Here is a 21,262-nt window from a genome sequence, read left to right on the forward strand (position 1 = left end):
GCAGACCCTCCTGCATGGTGGTCTGGGGGTGGCTGGGCTTCTTGCCTGATGCTAGCATCCCCCAGGGTGAGTGTTCTGAGGCCCAGATGAAAGCCACATGCCCTATCCTTAGATGTCCCTGAGTGTCACTTCTACATCCTATGGGTTACTTAAAGTAAGGTCACCGCAGGTGCAAAAGGAGGGACGCGCATCCCACTTCAATCCAAGGCATTCTGTGAGTGTGGTGGAGATTTCAGGAGCCCTGGAAATGGCTCTGGAGTCCCTGGAGCTCTTGAGTAAGTAGAGAGCAGGCCCAGGGGACTTCTGGTCACTCCCTTTTAGGAGAGGAGTCCTTCCCGCCACCACCATCTTGCAGGTCTTGCTGATCATTTCTGACAGGGAGGGCTTCCAGGGCCAGTTAATTCTTCCTGTGTCAGGTATCCAGAAAGTGACATTAGGGCACATTATCCCCATTTGATGAAGAGCAGGGGAAAGGCCAAAAGTAGGTGGATCTCCCCTCCTCTCCCTGTTCCTGGAACAGAAGGCTACAGTTGCCCTTTGGCCTTAAGTTTTTCTGTAACATTTTCAGCTTCTTCCCCTGGTCCCTACTTTATTTGCTTCTTTCCTGTCTGGGAGAGGACAGGTTCGCTTCATTCTGTTACTGCAGCTCCTGTGTTGACAACAGGGCCTTGCACCTAGTAGGTGCTCAATAAATATTGAATGTACGGACACACTCCAGTCCTAACATTTGAGACAAGAGATAGGACAAATCCTTGTTTTGTTAAAAACTGGGGTCAGCAAACTTTTTCTGTAGAAGGCTGCAAAGTAAACACTTTAGGCTTTGCAGGCCATAGGTTTCTGTCACAACTACTCAACCCTGCCATTGCATTATGAAAGCCTCTGGAGTCAATGTGTCAACCACTGGGTGTGGTTCCATTCCCATCAAATGTGATTTACAAAAACAGGCCATGAGCCACATTTAGCCCATGAGCCAAGAGTTTGCCAACCTCTGGTTTAGTCACAAAAATGTCCTCTAAAGTAAGAACTGTGATTTCAACTTCTTAGTTCAAGTGTTTGAAGCACAGAGAAGTTGAGTTGCTGACCTGAGGTCACGTAGCATATCTGAAGCAAAGATGGGTCCCTGGGGTCCACTCAGGGCTCAGTTTACCCCAGTTACTTCCCTGTGGACCATTTAGACAAGGCCAGAGGAACCCTAGCTCAGGATTCAGCCCAGAGGCTTCCATTAGCATTACAGAAAGATCACATTAAGTACTAATTGCATTGGGTGCTAATTGCAGGAAATGTTTTAGGTGTTGGGGCCTCTGGATTAAAGTTGCTATTAAGAGATGAAGAAAGAAGGAATGGAGTCCACAAGCCAAGAATCAGGCCTCATTGCAGGTCGAGTGGAGGAAAATATAGGAAGCAGAGTATGAGAGTTTAAATAGCAGGACAATAAAATGAGGGTAGGTCCTTGGGACTGAGCTCTGGGGTGGGGAGGAACTAAGGAGTGACTCTATAAGTGGTCATTAGTTGGGCTTAGATCTCCCTAAGGCTCTCACATGAGTTGGGCATTGATGGTTGGGGTATCAGGAAGAAGCATGACCTTAGGTGAGACAACCCTAGGGACTGATATTCAATAGATTCTGGTCAGCATACCCTAGCATTCTCCACGGGGGCTCTGAGCAAGAAAATGCAGAGGGCCCAAAGGGAAATTGGGAGCAACAAGAAAAATTACCCACACAAGCCAAAGCCAGAGCCTATGAGTTTGGAATGAAATTGCTCTGCCGTAAATTTTTCACCCATTAGGATTAGGTTTGGCAATGAATGACAGAAAATCCAAAATAACAATGGCTTAAATGCAATAGAAGTCTATTTTCTCAGTATATGAAGTTATAGTCTCACAGCCCAAAGCTGTTCAAGCAGTTTCACAAAGTTGTCAGAGAGCCAGGCTTCTTCCATCTTGTTGCTCCAGTATCTTTAGCAATATAATTATCTCACAGTCCAGGATGGCTGTTCAAGCACCAGCCATTACCTCCACAGTCCAGCCTCTGGCAAGAATGAAGCAGGGATGAAGTAAAAGACTTTTTTAGTTCTTCCATTTAGAGACATTCTCTGGAAGTCACAGAGTACACCTTAATCCCATTGGTCAGCAAACTTAGTTACACTGTCTTATCTAGATGCAAAGAAGTCTGGGAAATGTAGATTTATTTTAGATGTCCTTTTATTGAAACAAAAAATGAGAAAGGAGAGAAGAACAGATACCGGGGAACAACTAGCAGTGTCTTTGTTCAGTCTGATAAAGTATTCATCTGTGAAGATCTGATGCTCACTTCCCCCAACACTCTGCTTGGGGTATAGCTGATTCAATTCTGTAGTTCCCCAGAACTGGGTTTTTTTTTTTTTTTGGTACCAGGTATTGAACCCAGGGGTGCTTACCCACTGAGCCACATCCCCAGCCCTATTTTGTATTTTATTTAGAGACAGGGTCTCACTGAGTTGCTTAATGGCCTCGCTAGACTGCTGCGGCTGGCTTTGAACTCGCATCCTCCTGCCTCAGCCTCCCCAGCTGCTGGGATTACAGGCATGCGCCACTGCACCCAGTAGTTCCCCAGAACTTTTATTGGAGTTTGTTTCCCTATCCAATTCTCCCTGCTGGACTGTGAACTCTCTGAGCAGAGGGACCTCATGCTATTGATCTTCTACCCATAGTATCCAGCACTGAGCCAGCTGGTGTACAGTAGGAGCTCAATAAATGCTTGCTGAACAAATTCCCAGAGAGACCTAATATGAACCGTAGCAATGTGTTGCATTTCACACCTCGATGCATTCCACAATAACTTTGCTTTCGAAGGTATTAACTAATAACTTTCATCAAACTTGATGTCTCACTAAGGAGTCCTAGGGAGCCTTTGCATTTTGGAAAAAGTGACAGATGATTGGTGGTGATGGGTGGGTGAGCATGTTCTCATTTTTATTGAAGCTCAGTTAAATGTCGGATGCGCTCGGAGTGCATAAATACGAGTTAGCGTGCTGTGCGTTGTTGAGAGTTAGCAGAACTCCAAATTTAACCCAGAGCCTTTTGCTGAGTAGCATCAAGAGACTTCAGTGAAAGCCTTGAGCACTGCCCTCAGCACTGGGAGGCTCTGGAATCAGCTGACTTAACCTGCAAACTGCCCCCAATAGGAGCCCGTGAATGCCACCCTCCTCCCCTCCCTTGCTGGGCAGCAGAGAGACTCCCGTCCTTATTGACAGAGTGGCGCATGCGTGGAGGCTTCTGCTGGGGCGGTGTGCAGGCAAGTTGGCTCATTCTGTTGCTTCCCACAGGTGTTAATGGCATTTAACCCTTCAAGTGGCAGGCACTGTTGGTGCCTCACCCAGATCCCCTTTATCTGGCCGATGTGCCCCTCTGTCTGCAGGGCCAGATGTTGGCTTGTATCCACACACAGCTGCCTCCTCCTCAGGGGACTGCCTGAGGTGCCATTTTACTCAGAGAGGAGTGCACGCCCCGCCTGGGGGGCTGGAGGGGAGGAGTGGCGGATGATTTCTACCAGGAGCACAAAAACGTGGACACCTTGCTTCACAGGGAAGGGACAATTCTGTGGGGACTTTCACGCATCAGAGCTCTCTGTGGGGTCAGGTTGGGGTATAGTGACTAACTTGTCCCAGTTTTCTGGGGACTGTCCATTTTAGGGAAAATCAGGACAGTTGGTCAGTCAATCATCCTTGACTTCAGGGGACTCTATGTCACTGTTTAGCTGGTTGTCTTGCCCTCTCTGGCGTCCTCCACTCCCCTATGGGTTCTCCTGAGACCTCTACCTCCATAAATCCCTCATGCAGTGCTTTGGTCAGTTTTCCATTGCTGTAAAAAATACCTGAGAAAATCAATTTAAAAAGAGGAAAGATGCTGGGCAGAGTGGTACACTCCTGTCATCCCAGCAGCTCTGGAGGCTGAGACAGGAGGATCGCAAGTTCAGAGCCAGCCTCAGTCATTTAGTGAGGCCTGAAGCAACTCAGTGAGAGACCCTGTTTCTAAGTAAAATATTTTAAAATAGGGCTGGGGATATGACTCAGTGGTTGAGTAGTCCTGAATTCAATCCCTGGCACCTCGAGAGAGAGAGAGAGAGAGAGAGAGAGAGAGAGAGAGAGAGAGAGAGAGAGAAGGTTTATTTTGGCTAAGGTTTCTTTTGGCTCACAGTTTGAGAGGTTTTCGTCCATGGTCAGATGGCTACATGGCTGTGTTACTTTTGGGCTTGTGATAAGGCAGAGTATCATGGTAGGAGCATGTGATGGACCAAATCTGCTCAGCTCCTAGTAGCCAGAAAGCAAAGGAGGAAAAAGAGGGGGGTGGAGTTGTGGCTCAGTGGTAGAGTGCTCCACTAGCACTTGTGAGGCTCTGGGTTCCATCCTCAGCACCACATAAAAATAAATAAACATAAAGGTATTGTGTCCAAGTACAACTAAAAAATATTTTTTTTAAAAAAAGAAAGAGGAAAAAGAGGGTCTGAGGTCCCAAAATCCCCGTCAAGGGCTTTTCCCCAATGATCTAAGTTTATTCTACTAAGCTCTAATTTCCAGAGTTCTACCACCTCCCAGTATTGCCACCCACTGGGAGCCAGGTCTTTAACACATGGCCCAAGCTGTGGCATACAGGCAACCGTGTCAGTTCTGCTGCTAGGGAACCCGCTTGGTGTGAGCCCTTCCTGATTTCTCTCCTCTCTGAATGTGCTTCAGCTCTTATGGGGGTGCCTGGTTGCAGGCTATGGGCCCTCTTTTTGCCAAAAGGGCTCACAGCTAAACCCAGTCTTCATGTCCTGGTGGCTTGGCATTGATTTTTATGGTGACATGGCTCTTCTCATCAGGGGCCCATGCCATTGCCCGATGGCCCTTGGTAGTGCTAGGGTGGCTTGTCTCTGTCTTGTGCCTCTTTGGTCTCAATCCAAGGCCACTTCTCTCTGGTACTTGCCATTTTCTAAAGGATTAAGCCATTCTCTCTGGAAAAGGTGGCATGGAGGGCACAGAAGAGCTCAGAGCCCTGATTGAATTTGGAGATGGGCTGCCAGCCCTGGCCTAGGGGGAGTCTCTAAACCTCTTTAGGCCATTCCATTATCCCAGAAAAAATGGTTCAATGGGTTATTAGGGAAAAGGTGGGAAAGTACTTAGCAGACTACTGCCCCTGACCTGGAACTCAGGAAAGTTACTTGTCTGGACTTGTAATTTCATTTATGAGAAAAAGTGACTGGGGTAGATACCCCCTAACACTGTGTCCTTTTTAACACAGGGACACTTTTATTCGTGTGGGCTTCATGAGAAATTATTGCTTTGGCTTCTTTACTTGCCCAGGTTTACATTTGCCCTAACATCTTGGAACTTTCTAGAGTTTTTCTGTGGGTCAGTTCCTCCTTTCCTCTATCTTGGGCATTGCAGAACCCCAAGCCAGTCCCCTATCCTCAGGTATTTACTTCCCCCAATAGCACTCTGTTATATACTCCCTTCTTCAAGAACTTTCTATGGTTTCCAATGAAATATAATCAAAGACCAAACATACTGGCCTGACCCTAATGGGCCTCCATTCAGCTCTAGGTGCGGCCCCATTGCACAGGTGTGGCATGACCCCACCTATAACTTCATCCAATTTTTGTTCCTCCTCAACAGAACATTCTGAAGGATTCTCAATTCTGAGAAGTTTGATCCTGCTTCAAGGGCAGAAAATGCCTGGCCCCCCTGCTGGGTTGGGGAGAGAAGTACCCCTCTGTCTGTTTTCCTGTCAGCAACCTGCTCACTTTTGGGACACAGCCCAGACAGAGTGTCCTAAACTTGGAATTCAGTTTATAATCCCAGGACAAATGTCTGCAGGAGCTGGGGATAAAATCAGAGAATGAAATGGAATGGGAATTTGCAAAATTCTTTTGAGATTTCTTTTTCAGGTCCAGTTCTGGGCTGTGACAAGGGGCAAGGCTGGGGGGGGGGGAATGAGGAGAAGTAGGTTTCTAAGGAGCCCAGGGTGCATGGAGGGCTGGGCAGGGGCGGATGAGCTGGTATAATGCAGACACATCAGGGAACTGCGGGCTCCATGAGCCAGGAGCCAGTTGGGTTAAATGCCAGGTTAACAGCAATCGAGTGAGCATTTCACCTTTCCCTAAGAGAGGGGCTCTGCTTGCCATCTCAGCCATGGGGAAAAAGACATTTCAATGGTCAGATCTGAGCCACGGGGTAAGACAGCAGTGAGCTAGTGGCTGCGTGTGGCTGTCAGTTGTCCCAGGGTGGGGATGTAATAATAGATGGCTGTCTGCTCAGCACTTCCCCTTTCTGCCACAGCCAGGAGGAATCTGGTGGAATTGTACAAAGGGCTTGGGGGTGGGGTCTGTATCTTCTCCTGCCTGGAGAATCGTCCCCCACAGGGACAATAGTTGACCAGGAGACACAGCTCTTTTTTATTCATGGTTGAACAGTTTGAGGTGAGCCTGAAGATTGATAACCCTTCTCTGGTTCCTCTGCCTCCTTCCAGGGAGCAGGTCATGGGCAGCCATCGCCATAATCATTTATGGCTGGGGTCCCATGGCACACGGGTCCAGAGAAAGCCAATATCAAAACATACAATGTGAATAGCATCTGCACGTGCAACGTGACAATCCCGTCCACTGGGAACCTGTTCTTTCTGGAATGGTTTCTACCTAAAAAATGGCAACACTTTTACCTTTAAAGAGTCTGTAGCCTCAGGGTTTTGCTCTGGTGTAGTCGGTACACAATTTTGAAATAGAAGTTTCTAGCATCTTTCTCTCTGGCTTCTCCCCAACAGGGGGGAAAAATGTACCTGGTTGCTGCTGTGAGTCCCACCACCTCCTACATAAATATGACAGTAGTTCAAAGGGGAGACTTACGTTAGGACCATTGAAAGAGGGCAGTCTGTCTTCTAAAATAAAAAGCATCTATGTTTATTATTCAATTTAGAAGAAGAAATGTATGCATCAAACCCAGAGGATCAATAGTGTGTTGCATATTTGGTTTCAACTCTTCTTCAAAACACAATCAATCCTTATCCTGTGTCCCCAAATCCACTGCTCAGTCCATGTAACCCAGGGTAAGGTCTTTTTGCCAGACCTCCTTCTTCCAGGTTACTCAGAGAGGCATTGAGAAGAGTCTGAGGCTTCATTCTGTCTCTTAGAGCCAAGGGCATTGATTGATCAGTGATGCCTGCCAGAGGCTTGGCGAAAGATGGAAGACTTGTGAGCTGTGCATGGGCTGCCATCATCTTTCAAGGTTGCATCTGCCTGGTTTCTCCATTACTTAGTACCTGCTGGAAGCCCCGTGAGACCCACATTTTGGCAGGTGGGTGGTATCTACAGAAGTCTGCTCTTTTGAAGGCTTGGCATGTGGGTTTTTTCCCCCTAGAAACTCCTGTCTAACCTGGGCACTTGGATCCTAATGGTGGTCTTCCCAACTGCCCAAGAGAAGGGAGGTGTAGCTGAAGTCCTTTGGGGTGGGATGATCAGTCCTTTTCTGATGGGATATGGGCTAAAATGGACATTTCATTGAGGGGAATGCTACTTCCTGTGAAATACCATTAACAGAGCCCCCATCTGCCACCCCCCCATGACTGCAGCAACTTAGAGGTTATTCCAGGTCTATAATTTCATGTCCGATATGGATTATGTTACAACACTGGTGATCAATAGACTAATTCAAACTGAGAATTCATGGCTGACAATGGCCTCCATATAATGTTGAATTGCCTCAATTTTTACTTTTGGAAAAAGTATAGATTTTCTTCAAATATAACATGCTGGTGAAAAGTGCACATATCCTAAGTGCCCATTGATGAATTGTCACAAATTCAGCACACCCACGAGCCCACACCTGTATCAAGAACAAACCATAATCAGTACCCCAGAGACGCCTTGGGCCCTACATGCCTTAGAGTAAGCACTATCCTAATTTGTAACATCAGAGTGTTCCAAGTTTTTCCTGTTCTAGAACTTTCTATAGAAGGAGATGTGGTTTGGATCTGGAATGTCCAAAGTCTTGTATGTTGAAAGCTTGGTCCCTAAGGTAGCAATGTTCAGAAGTGGGACTTTAGGAAATGATTGGATCCTGAGGGCTCTAACCTCATCAGTGGATTAATCCATTTGATGGGCTAATTATCGGAGTGGACTACTGGGAGGTGTTGGAAACTATAGGCAGGTAGGACATAGTTGGAGGAAGTAGGTTATTGGCAGTGTGCCCTTGGGGACGATGTCTTGTCCCTTGACCCCTTCCTTTCTCTCTCTTCTTCTGGGCTGCCATAAACTGAGCAGCTTTCTTCTACCACTCCTTTCCACCATGATGTTCTCTGCCTTACCTCAGGCCCAGAGCAATGGAATCAGCTGATTGTGGACAGAGACCTCTGACACTGTGAGCCCAAATAAACTTTCCTCCTCCAAGTTGTTTGTGGTAGGTATTTTGGTCACAGCAATAAAAAGCTGGCTAAAATAGGAGCCAGAGAGTATGTCTGATGCCCGTGCTCAACACAGCATATGTGAGCTCCATTGCTGCTTTTGAATGCCATAGTGTTTGATTATTCTCATTGCCATATAAGGCTCCCTTGCATGAGCACACCTCTATTTATTGCACCATTTATGGGCACTGGGTTGGTAGTTTGTCAGTCAGGGGCTATCACAAATAGCACTGGAGTGAGCGTTCTTTGTATGGTCTTTTGGTAAACATCTGTACACATTCCATTGAATGTATACTTAGGAGTAGAATAGTTGGGTCATCAGCGTGCTGAGATTCAGTTTTAGTTGAACTTTAGAAAAATCATTAAAACATGACTTAGGATAAAGAAACATTCCAAATACAGAAAATGATGGGAAGTAGTAGGAAATACCCATGAGCCACAGAAGTCAGATAAATCACATTTTGCCATATTTCTTCATTTCTTTCTTTCATGTATTGAAAAAAAAAATACAGATTTCCAAATGTAGCTCAAACTCATCTCTCCCTCCCCTTTCAAGGTCAGTGTCATGCAGAGCAGGTGTAGCACCCTGTGTACAGTTTTTGCTTGTGCTACATATATGTGTGTCCTTGAACATGTGCACCATCCCTTTGGAAGCTTTTACCTTTTTCAAAGGAAGTCCTGTACATTTCCTTTTGTAACTTGCCTTTTTTTTACTCAACATTATTTGTTTGTAATAGCAACACCATGGCATCCTAAATGTCCCACCATAGAAGGTTTATTCCAAGGACTGCAGGAATTGATACCTATCGACATGTACAAGTATAAAAACGTGAGTATGTGCTGTGATATGGGTTTTTCGGTGCCTTGGCAGGCAGAGTGGGAAAGGGGTGTGTGTGCACATGTGTAGATGGGAGCCCTTGTGACTGGGTTCTGTGTCCCAGGTAGTGTTGAGAGTCTGAAATGACACCCATTCTTAGACACTGATGGCCAGGCAGATACCCACTCAACCCAATTGGAAATAAAAGGGAGATTTGTCTGCCACCAGGACCCAGCAACTCCTCTCAGCAGGCTGTGGCCTTGAGAAGAGGCACAAGGCGGTCCCAGGTTCTGTCTCTAGACTCTGCCATGGTGGTCTCTGGCCAGCTGGCTTGAGTGGATTACCAGACCTCATCCCCTCAGCCTGGCCAGTGCTGTGTCTTGGGAGGAGAGACAGGCTATTATGGTTTGGAGGTGAGATATCCCCCAAAAGCTCATGTATGAGACCATGCAAGAAGGTTCAGAGGAGAAGTGATTGGGTTGTGAGAGCCTTAACCCAATCAGTGAATTGCTCCCTGATGGGATGAACTGAGTGGTCACTGGAAGCAGGTGGGGTGCGGCTGGAGGAGGTGGCATTGGGGGGCGTGGCTTTGGGGTCTATATTTGTATCTCTGCTTTCTGATCATCAACATGAGCTGCTTCCCTCCACCACACTCTTCCACCATGATGTCCTGCCTCACCTGGAGCCCCGAGGAATGGAGTCAGCTGTCTATGGATTGAGACCTCTGAAACCATGCACCCCCAAATAAACTCTTCCTTCTCTGCAGTTGTTCTGGTCAGGTCTTTTAGTCACAGCAGCAGAAAAGCTCACTGAAACATCAGCTATGCTGGCAATTGTGTTCAGAGCAGAACGACCCAGTCCTGGGGACTTTGCAGTCAGTGGCCAATATGGGGTGCGATGAGGGTCACAGCTATGACTATGGATCCTATACACATCTGCCATCTGAATGGGTCTTTCTTAGTGAGGTGGCCACATGTAACACACCTTACTGGGTTCCTTCCCCACATCTGTGGGCCTGTCCTCCTACCAATAACTGGCACTCCTGGACATTGGCAACTCCCCAAAGGTATTGAGGGCTGGAAGTGCTTAGGAATTTTCTGTCTTCGTTCTCACCCACCCCACCCAACCCCAGGGCATCCATAACCAGAGATGAGTGCGAACTAAAAAATCTAGCTCCATTGCCTGGAGGAGGACAAACTGGGATATTGTTCTCTCCAGAGCGCCCCCTGCAGGATAAGGCTGAGGTGGTACTTTGGCTTCCACTTGCCTGTTCAGTAGCGTCCCTACTGGCATCTCCTAAGAGTGATACCTCAATTACATACCTGTCCTTAAACCCTCACCTGGGAGAATCCTCACCTGGAACTCTTCCCTTCCCTCATGGCCCTTCCATATTTCTTCCCCACCCACTCCCCTGTCCCCACTCATCTCCCGTTCCCTTCCTCCTTCAAGGGGGAACGGGTGCCCCAAGAACCATGTCTCCCTGCTTCTACCTGGGAGATTTTCCTCCTGTTTCTGAACCTCTCCAAGCCTCCATGTCCTCATCCGAAACACAGGGACACTGAGCGAGCTCACATACGAGGGCTGCATGCAGATTTAATGAGGTGGTGTCCGGAAAGCACTTAGGAAGCAAGTAGTCATTACCACCATGGCGGCTCCCAGGGCTATGGTGACAATTAGGAACATAACACGTGTCTGAAGGACCTGGCCCTCAAACTGCACGGTGCACTTTCACGCCTTCCCTGTCCCTCTTCCAGGGCAGCGAGCACAGGTGCTTTGAGTTACATTTTGATGCAGCCAACAGTTAACACAGCAGGTCGGACCTAGAATAAAAAGGACAAATGCTAAGGAAATGCAAAACGGCAACCCTCCACATAACTCACTTCAGGAGGGATTTTTTTTTTATTTGGATGTTTTCCCCAATAAAAGTTTTAATTAAAAAATATCCAGACCCCGGGGACTTAACGATAAATTTCAGTACAAAGCTCCTTGGAGAACATGTCTTGGCTAAATACACAGAACAGATTATTATTATTTATTATTATTTCCATTCCAAGAAATGGTGAACATTCTTCTGCACATTTCTTGGTGATTTGTGGCTTCTGCAACTCCGGTCTCTGCTATGGGGAGAGGAGAGTGATGCCTTTTAGCTTTTAGAGATGCCCCGGGTTTGCGCTAATGGAGGGGAAGCGGCAGGCTCGGCGCAGTCGTCTCTGTTCTTCATTTATTACTGCGGCGCTGGGTCTCCCTGGGGCCTCTTCCCTTTCCAAACCAAATAATTCAGACCCTGTTGTTTACCTCGGCAGAGGGATCAAGGTTACGCCCACAGTTCCATGGAGAAAAGCGACCCGGGAGCTTGGCCCTGAGTCCTGCTCTGACTTGGGGGCTGCTTGCCAAGTTCTTCTCTGCCCTGGGAATCACCTTCCCGCCTTGGGGATCCAGGCCTCCCGGCTGTGGAGTGATTTATGTGCCCAAGAGGTCTCTCGCCTCCTTTCCCATGGCTCGTACTTTCTAGTCCTTTTCCACCCTGGCCAGATGGGAGTCCCCAAGCAGTGGGGAAATTGGGGGACATTGAGGCAAGAAGGAGAGGAGGGGGGAAAGTGGTAAGCACTTTAGTATAAATGAACTTGGCAAGCAGCCCCTAAGTTAGAGCAAAGAGTTTATCTGGAAGGAAATTGCACGAGACCCCTGGTAGGCATGATGGTTTCTCCATACCATCCAACTCAGGATGAGCTCTCTTGACTCTGCCTGGTAACTCAGCTCAGATACCCGTGATTGTACCAGGGATTGAACTCAGGGGCACTCAGCCATGGAACCACATCCCCAGCCCTATTTTGTATTTTATTTAGGGACAGGGTCTCACTAGAGTTGCTTTGTGCCTCGCTTTTGCTGAGGCTGGCTTTGAACTTGTGATCCTCCTGCCTCAGCCTCCTGAGTCGCTGGGATTACAGGTGTGCACCACTGTGCCCGGCTTCAGCTTAGACATTTTTAAACAAATACTTTCCCTAAAGAGTTCTCTGAGAACTCTGAGAATGTTTCATGAGCAGAGCCAAGTCCTGGGACCAACAGGTTCAGGGAGACTTCATTGTGGCTTACGTTTTGGAGAGGTACTGTGCACGTGATTCTCCTAATGACTTCATGATAGATTTCAGTCACACAACCTGGCTGGTTTTGCTTCCCTAACATTACTCCTATTTTATTTTACCTTGATTATTCTCTTATTTTGCTGGAACCTGCATTTACATAAGGTCTGTAGGACTAATGTTCCAAATACCCCTCAAAATGCACAGGTTTAGCCAGTTTGTCACCAATGTGTCTTGTGATTTTCCCTAGATTGTCACCTTATATCAAAAGGGTATTTGTGAGAAGGGGTTGGCCTCATCTGAGGGGCCATTTAGAAACTAGAATATCTGGCTCAGGGGACATGGGACAGCTGTCTGTAGATGTTCCAAGAGGGGACATGTCACAGGAACCTGAATTTCAGCTCCAAGTCACAGATTTTTTTTTTTCTCATAGGGAACTGAGAATACTTGGCCACCTACGTGGTAAATAGGGCAGGGGGGCTTCTTGCCTTGGTTGGGAGCTTTGTGTCCCTGCTCCTTGCTAGAATTACCATGCTGTTTTGAGGACATTGATTCCCAGCTAAACTGGGAGCTACTTGAGTGATGGGTGTGTTCTACATTTGTCCACAGTTCTCACAGTGTCTGGGCTAGTTCTAAGCATGGAAGGGTGGGTGAACAAATAAACTGAGAACCCACAGGCAAAGCTGGATTTTGCAGACTTAGCCTACTCAGGGCTCCCGCACCCTCAGACCGTATCTACAAAGGTTTGACATGAGGTTCAACCTGACCATTGTAACCCCAAAAGAATATGGTAATAATTGCAGGGAATTAAGAATAGAATTCTTTTCTAACCACTGCCTGGTTCTTCCTCATCAGACACTCACAACATTCCAGTGAGGAAGGTGCCATTTTGGGACCATTTTCTTGATGAGAACACTGAGGCTGGGAGAGATCACTAAGATGGACAGTGATGAGACTGGATTAAGTTCCTGCCTATTTGACTCCAAGGCTGTGACCAGACCTCCCTTCCCCTGCCATTATACTTTTCAGACTCCATGTCCTCATAACCATCCTAGAAGTACTCCACAGCCCACTGGGCCCACAGTGCTTGGGCAAGACATGTGAAGAGCATTTTGCACTTGCTATTCCAAGTAGGGAAACTGAAGTCTGAAAGCAGCATGGTGAGAGGAGAGGCTTATTTATTTAGGAAGATGGGAAGCTATGAGAAAGACCACTTGGGGCAGGAAGAGCTCAGCAGAGATCCTGTTTCAGGTCCCAGCCCTGGATGCCTGGCCAGAGTCGAGAAACTAGGTCTAATCCACTGAACTTCTATTCTTCCCTCCTCCTCCTTTATCATGTGTTAGCATCCGCATATCAGAGAGAACATTCAGCCTTTGGTTTTGGGGAGATTGGCTTATTTCACTTAGCATGATAGTCTCCAGTTCCATCCATTTACTGGCAAATGCCACAATCCTTCTTCTTTATGGCTGAATAATATTCCATTGTGTATATGTATCTCATTTTCTTTATCCATTCATCTATTAAGGGCACCTAGGTTGGTTCCATAGCTTCCTTGCTAAAATTTTAAATGACCTCTGTGTTCAGTTGCATAACTATTTCCAACTTCTTATACTTCCCTCTATCTATGCTCATTGCTATACTTGCCATTAGAGATGGGTCTGTTTCTCATTCCATTGATGCTAGGTTATAGACAGAAGTGACAACCTTCTCGTTCTAAGTGTAAGCCTCAAATGGTATTTGCATTTCCACTTGACAACCTCCCCCCAGGGAGCCAGTTGGTCTCAGAAGAATGAAGAGATGTCTAAAGAGGCTTAATCTGAACCCACAGTTTGGAGTCCAGTTCATTATGAGCTGGGCACTGTTCTGAGCACTTTATATGTGTTAGCTCATTAACTCCCCAAAATGATCCTGTGAGGTAGGTACTCTTATCACCATTCCAATTTATTGGGAAAGAAATGGAAGCACAGAGAGGATAAGGAACTGGTTTAAGCTCACACAGTTAGCTTAGACCAGCTAACTCACAGAAACACAGCTGATGCTCAGAACTGTGGGCATAGCAACAAATGCTTATTGTCATATGCTGCTGAGCATAGGGTCATGCTGAGCATGATCTTATGAGGTAGGTACTCTTATCACCATTCCAATTTATTGGGAAAGAAATTACCCAGCAATAGCAGGGGACCAAGCTTATATGACCAGTATCTTCCATACCACTTTTCTGACAGGTCTTCAGCACATGCGCGTTGTCTACACAATAAATCATCATAAAAAAGAAGGGGAAGAAAGAGAAGTTATAGCCCAGAGGTGCTCCACCTATACTTTTCTGTGTGAACTTGTTTTGACAGGATGTGTCAATAACACTCTGACAGGTGGGGCTTGGTACTGGCCCGGCTATTGGTGAGATTGGCTAAGCCGGTAAGCTAGTGTTATTTTTATGTATTGTTATGGCAAAAGCACCCAGTGATGCTTTAAAAAGACATGACTCATCCCGTCTCTCATATTTCCATGCAAATGTTGCTAGATTTCATTATTATGCCTTTGCTAAAAAGAAAAACAGAAAAACTATCTGAATCATGTTTTTGTGTGTGTGTGCAGAAAAAAATAGTCTCGTAAGCCATGACCTCTGAATTGTGGTTCTGACTCTTCCATTAGCTGGCTGAGTGACCTTGAGCAAGGCTTCTCCAGTCTCTGGGTCTCTGTCCCCTCCACAGCGAAAGGTCAGGATTGAATTCATTTCTAAGGGCCCTTGACACCCATCATTTTGCAAATTCCTTTTGAAAAAGATTTGGAAGAGTTGAAAAGAGCTTTCAAAAAGATACCAATTATCCTTCTGGTATAATGAGGAAGGAACATTTCTTCAAATCAAGGGTCAAGCATGGAATTGGAGAATCAGAGACCGTTTGACCTGGAAGGACCTTAGAAAACTTCCGGTCCAATGATCTTACTTTATAGAAGAGAAAGCCACATCCCCATGCAACCAAATGGCTCATCCAAGGGCATTTGGACATTCTGCAAATACTTCTTGAGCACCCTGATGTACAGGCCCTGGGCTTGGGGCACAGCACACCCATCCACGGCTGCTCAGTGCTGGTGAGGAGAAAGACAAGGAACACATATTGGAGACATAGTTGGATTCGTTCTACACACAGTAGCCATATTGAATGCTCAGGAGGGGTTTGGATGAATAATCAGAATATAAGAATAATATCTAAGCAATCTTCATTATGAGCTGGGCACTGTTCTGAGCACTTTATATGTATTAGCTCATTAACTCCCCAAAATGATCCTGTGAGGTATGTACTCTTATCACTATTCCAATTTATTGAGAAAGAAATGGAAGCACAGAGAAGTTAAGTAACTGGTTTAAGCTCACACAGCTAGCAAGTGGCAAAGTCAAAGTTTGAAGTCGAATCATCTGTCTCCAGCATCTGTGCTTTGTAACCCCATATTTTCCTGACTCCTTAGGAGGAACAACAATAGAGTTGGCACTTGAAGAGTGGGAGCTGTCCAGAACAGCTGAGCTGGACAGGCAAGTGAAAAATGGTAACATCCTGAAGGTGAGCGTGAGGGGGTTATGTCTGGAGGCTAGAAAGGTGTGTGTGTGTGTGTGTGTGTGTGTGTGTGTGTGTGTGTGTGCACATGCATCATTGTGTCTATGTGCGTGTATCTGTGTTTATCCTGGTATGCTTGGGGATGTGTTCATGGATAGGCTTCTGTGTGTATGTGTTGTGTATCTCTGTGTGTGCATAGTGCATGTGAATGTGAGTGTGTGCAGTGAGGATGGATCAGATGGGGAAGTGAACAGAGCTATGCAGAGATTACATCATGAAGGGCTCTGGAAGACTTTGCCCATAGGGTGAATCATTCAATGAATGGAAGTGTTGGGTAGATATTTTAGTTCATTTTTGCGTGTGGTGCTGGGGATCAAATTGAGGACCTTGTGCATGCTTAGGCAAGTGCTCTATCACTGAGCTCCACCCTCAGCCCTGGGATGACATTTTAGAAAGGCCATTTGATCATCTACAAGTGTTTAGTGAACACCTAATATGTGTCAGTTACTATTCCAGATGCTGGGGATGAAATGCTAAACAAACAGGCATGTGATATAACATCAGGATAAGCACCCTAAAGAAAAAAAATGTGTATTAAGGAGATAGATGATAGAGGAGGCCATTTGGGTAGAGAGCTGAATAAGTGAGATTATAAGGTTCTGTTATCAGAGGGGACAGTATGTCTATGGAGGCGATGGATGGTGAGGGCAAAGTCCCTAGGCGTGGCATGTTGGCATGTTCATGGACAATAAAAAGGGCAGGAAAGTCAGACCAAAATGAAGAAGAGCAAGGCGGACACTGGCTGTCCTGGCTGGGGTGTGTTCCTGCAGGGATCTGCAGCCATGATAAGCCTTTTGCAATTTGTTCTCAAATGACAGAAAGCGACTGCAGGACCCCACTTCTGTGGCTGCTGTGGGGCAAATGTAGGAAGGAGGGCCTGGGTCATCACACTTTTGAGTCAGTGTTCTCAAGCTGCCATTTTGAGAACCAAAGGAGAGATTGACTTTCTTCCTGATGTCACATGCAATTTGTATTACAAAGAAAACAAATCTGTTTTCAAGATCTTTTTCTATCCTGATTGATTATTCCTCTGCTTCAAATCCTTTTAATATAGTTAATGTTGACCATAATCAAATAATGTGTAGTCTTGGAGCCCAACAAGGTTTCCAGTGGTAGGAGTTTATCACAGACTTCCGGACTCAAGGAACTATTACTACATGTAAAAGGTGCCGTGCAGTTTCTGGAACATCACGAGGACTTTCAAAAATTATCTCATTAGTTGTTGCAGTGACCCGCGCCTGTCATCCCAGGGGCTCAGGAGGCTGAGGCAGGAGGATTGGGAGTTCAAAGCCAGCCTTAGCAATTTAGCGTGGCCCTAAATAACTCAGCAAGACTCTGTCTTTAAATAAAATTTTAAAAAAGGACTGGAGATGTGGCTCAGTAGTTAAGCACCCTTTGGTTCAATCCCTGGTTCCAAAAAAAAAAAAAAAAATCTGAGTGGACTGTAGAGGGGTCCGACTTACAGATGTGAGCAACTAAATAAATAATAAATTCTACAGACACTTGCTTGCTCTCCTGGTCATTTGGCTTTGCTTCTGTAGATGTGGAGGTCTCTGTGAACTTGGCAAGTGCTCTCTGGGGTTTCATGGATCAAGTGGGAGAAGGGAGGCTGCCTCTCTGGCCAGCAGGCCTCAATTTATTGTGAGAATGAAAAAAGAGATAGGGTGGGACTGAATTAGCAAAGTCACCCCAGTCTGTCCTGTGATTATCGGATGGATCACCATTCCTATCTTCTTTGTAAGGACATCACTGTAGAAACACCAGACACGTTCCTTACAGAAATATGAGTCGTGGGGTGGTATTAGGAAAGGTGTGTGGGGGTCATGACCCTGACCCAAAGGCTGCCTTCCTAGAATTTTCCTCATAGGGATGGATCAATCTCAAATCTAACTTAACCCAACTCAACAATGGGAATTTAGGGAACTTGGTGCTTTAGTTACTATGATTCTATGATTGTGTAACAAAGCACCCAAACGTAGTGGAATAAAGTGATAGCATTTCTTTCTTTCTTTTCTTTTTTCTTTTTGGTGCTGGGTATTGAACTCAGGGACACTTAACCAGGAACCACATCCCAGCCCTTTCTGTTTTTTTTTATTTAGAGACAAGGTTTTGCTAAGTTGCTAAGGCTGGCTTTGAACTTGTGATCCTCCTGCCTCAGCCTCCCAAGACATGGGGATTACAGGCATACACCACTGCACCTGGTGCAATCATTTCTTATAGTTTTTGTGGGTCACAAATACATACAGGAGCCAGAGGCAGTGGCACGCACCTGTAATCCCAGCAGCTTGGGAGGCTGAGGCAGGAAGGATCATGAGTTCAAAGCCAGCCTCAGCAACTTAGCAAGGCCCTAAGCAACTTAGTGAGACCCTGTCTCAGAATAAAATATAAAAAAGGGATGGAGATGTGGCTCAGTGATTAAGCGCTCCTGGGTTTAATCCCTGGTACCAAAAAAAAAAAAAAATTACATATAGGATATGTGGGGAAAATTTGCCTGTGCTCCATAATTTCTGGAGCCTTTTCTGGAAGGCTGAGAGCTGGTACCATCTGAAAGCTTGAGCACTCATGTGGCAGCGGTGTGGCTATTGGCTGGGGGCCCTGGTTCCTGTCTTCCTGTGACTCTGTGTGTGGACTCTCTCTATTGAGTTTCTTGACAGCATGGTGCTTGGGTTCTTTGAGTGAGCTTCCAAGACAGAGAAATAGAAGGAAGCTGGGCCTTTTTTATGACCTTGGAAGATTTCACATCATCTTCAGTAAAATCTATTGGTCAGACCAATCATCCGCCTGACTCAGATTTAACAGGAAGGCTGCTCTTCTGTGGGAGGAGCACCGGTCACAGTGTCAGAAGAATGTGGGGGGATGGGATACATATGTTTTTGCAGCTACCTTTGGAAAATACCATCTGCCACACTGTCATACCCTGTTCAGGCAGCAATAGCAGAATACCATAAATTGGAAGGATTATGAACAACAGAAATTTATTTCTTACAGTTCTCAAGGCTGGGGAGTCTAAGATCAAGGTGACAGTGGATTTGTGTCTGCTAAGGGCCTGCTTCCCGGCTTCTGGTCTTCTTTCTGAGTCCTTACATGGTGCAAGAAATGCAAGAACTCCGTGGGCTCTCTTTTGTGAGAACACTAATCCCATTCCTGAGGGTTTTGACCTCACAACTGAATCACTTCACAAAGGCCTGGCCTCCTAAAGCCAGAGCTATGAGTCACGGGGTGGTATTAGGAAAGGTGTTAAGACTACAGTGCACAAATTTGGAGGGAGCACAAGCATTCAGTGTATAGCATTCCACCCCTAAATTCCCCAAATTTATGCCTTCCTCACATGCAAAATATATTAATCACACCCTAATATCCTAAATGTATTTATCAGTTCCAGCATCAACTCTAACTCTAAAATCCGAAGTCTCTGCTAAACGTCATCTGGATCAGATATAGGTGAGACCCAAGGCATGATTCATCTGAGGCAAATGGCTCTGCAACTCTGATCCTGTGAAACCAAACAAGTTCCCAGTGTCCAAAACACAATGGTGGGACAAGCATAGGGACAGACATTCGCTTTCCCAAATGGAGAAATAAGAAAGAAGGAAGGGGTGATGGATCCCAAGTAAGTCCAAACTGTAGGGGAAACTCCACAAGAGCTTAAGGCTTGAGAATAACCAACTTTGGCTCAAGGCTCTGCCTACTGGCCCACTGGGATAGAGGTTGGGCCCCTCCAAGGATCTGGGTGGCCCTGCCCTCTAGCTCTGGGTGGATACCATCTGGCCTGTTGAAACGAAGGTGATGGTTTCCTCTTCTGAGATCAAGGAATTGCCTTCCAGATCATTCTTCCTTTCTTCCATTCTTTCTTTCTTTCTTCTTTTTTTTTTTTTGTGTGTGTATGTGTTACTAGGGATGGAACCCAGGGTCTCATGCATGTCAGGCAAGCATTCTACCACTGAGCCATATCCCCATCCACTCTTCCTTTGTTTCAAAGAATAGCACCCAGCTTCTGCTGAGCTGTCTAAGTGGAGGGGTACTTTATACCCACACCGACCTTGGTTCCTTGGCCACCATGCGGTGGTATTATCTTCTAAACATCATTTCCATTGCTTTGCAATATGGAGAGCCTAAGAAATTTCCAAATTGTCAAGTTCAGTTTTTTTAGCCTTATAATTCTGTCTTTAAGTCATTTCTGTCCTCTCACCTCTTACTAGAATCAGTCAAGAGGAGCCAAGCCATACCCTCCAATACCTCGCTTAGAAATCACCTCCACAACGTATTCACTCACATGGTCTGCTTTCCAGAACACAGAAAATGAACACAATTCAGCCAAGTTCATTGCCATTTTATAACAAGGATCGTCTTTTCTCCATTGTCCGATGACATGACCTTCTTTTCTGTCTCAGACCTCATCAGAATGGCATATCCCGTCCAGATTTCACAAAGTGATTCACTGAATCACTTCACAACATTCTGGTCATGATTACTTAGGTATTCTTCAAGAAGATGGAGACTTCTCTTCTTTTTTAAGCCCTCATCAAAACCACCTTTAAAAGTCTATTCACAGTAATGTTAGCTTTTTCTAGCGTGACCTCAAAAAACCCTTCTAGTCTCTACCCATTACCCATCTGCGAAGCCACTTCCATGTTTTTTACATGTTTTCTATAGTGATATCTTCACTTCTTGGTACCAATTTTCTGTCTTAGTCCTTTTGAGCTGCTATAACAAAATGCCATAGGTTGAGTAACATTTAAACCATGGAACTTTATTTCTCATGGTTCTGGAGGCTAGGAAGTCCAAGATGAAGGTGCTAGGAGACTTGGTGTCGGATGAGGTCTTATTTCTTGGTCCCCTGATGGTGCTCTCTCACTGTACCCTTACATGGTGGAAAGATGTGTGTAACTCCCTAACATCTCTCTTATATTTTTTTGATGAACATGTAATTGATCATACATATTAATGGGGTTCAGTGTGATATTTCAATGTATGCATACAGCATTTACTGATCAAGTTCAACCTCCCTTTATCCCCCCTCCCAACTCCCCAATCTGTGGTAATCATGTTTCTATAATCAGGTTTACCTTTATTTAACTTCCACAAATGAGAAAGAACATGCAGTATTTGTCTTTCTGTGTCTGGCTTATTTCTCTTAACACAGTGTCCTCCAGTTTCATCCATTTTGTTGCAAATGACAGGATTTTGTTCTATATTATGGCTGAATAATATTCCATTATGTACGTATACCACATTTTCTTTATTCATCCATTGATGATCATTCCATATCTTAGCTATTGAAAATAGTGCCTCAGTAAACATGGGTGTGCAGGTATCTCTTTGGTAGGCTGACTTCATTTCCTTA

The 21,262-nt window shown here is 45.7% G+C and overlaps 1 long non-coding RNA gene across 3 annotated transcripts in view; it reads left to right on the forward strand.

The window, feature by feature from the left end:
• LOC144371779 (uncharacterized) overlaps positions 1-9,992 on the forward strand; it is a 38,079-nt gene extending 28,087 nt beyond the window's left edge. For 2 of the 3 annotated variants that reach the window (XR_013431889.1, XR_013431891.1), the window contains 3 exons: positions 7,142-7,305; positions 8,320-8,406; positions 9,148-9,992. This is a non-coding gene — a long non-coding RNA (uncharacterized LOC144371779). The remainder of the gene's footprint in view (positions 1-7,141; positions 7,306-8,319; positions 8,407-9,147) is intronic. The other variant, XR_013431890.1, reaches the window with a different exon arrangement.
• The last annotated feature ends 11,270 nt before the right edge of the window (positions 9,993-21,262 follow it).

The sequence above is a fragment of the Ictidomys tridecemlineatus genome, chromosome X, assembly GCF_052094955.1.
Source record: "Ictidomys tridecemlineatus isolate mIctTri1 chromosome X, mIctTri1.hap1, whole genome shotgun sequence".
Lineage (NCBI taxonomy): Eukaryota > Metazoa > Chordata > Mammalia > Rodentia > Sciuridae > Ictidomys > Ictidomys tridecemlineatus.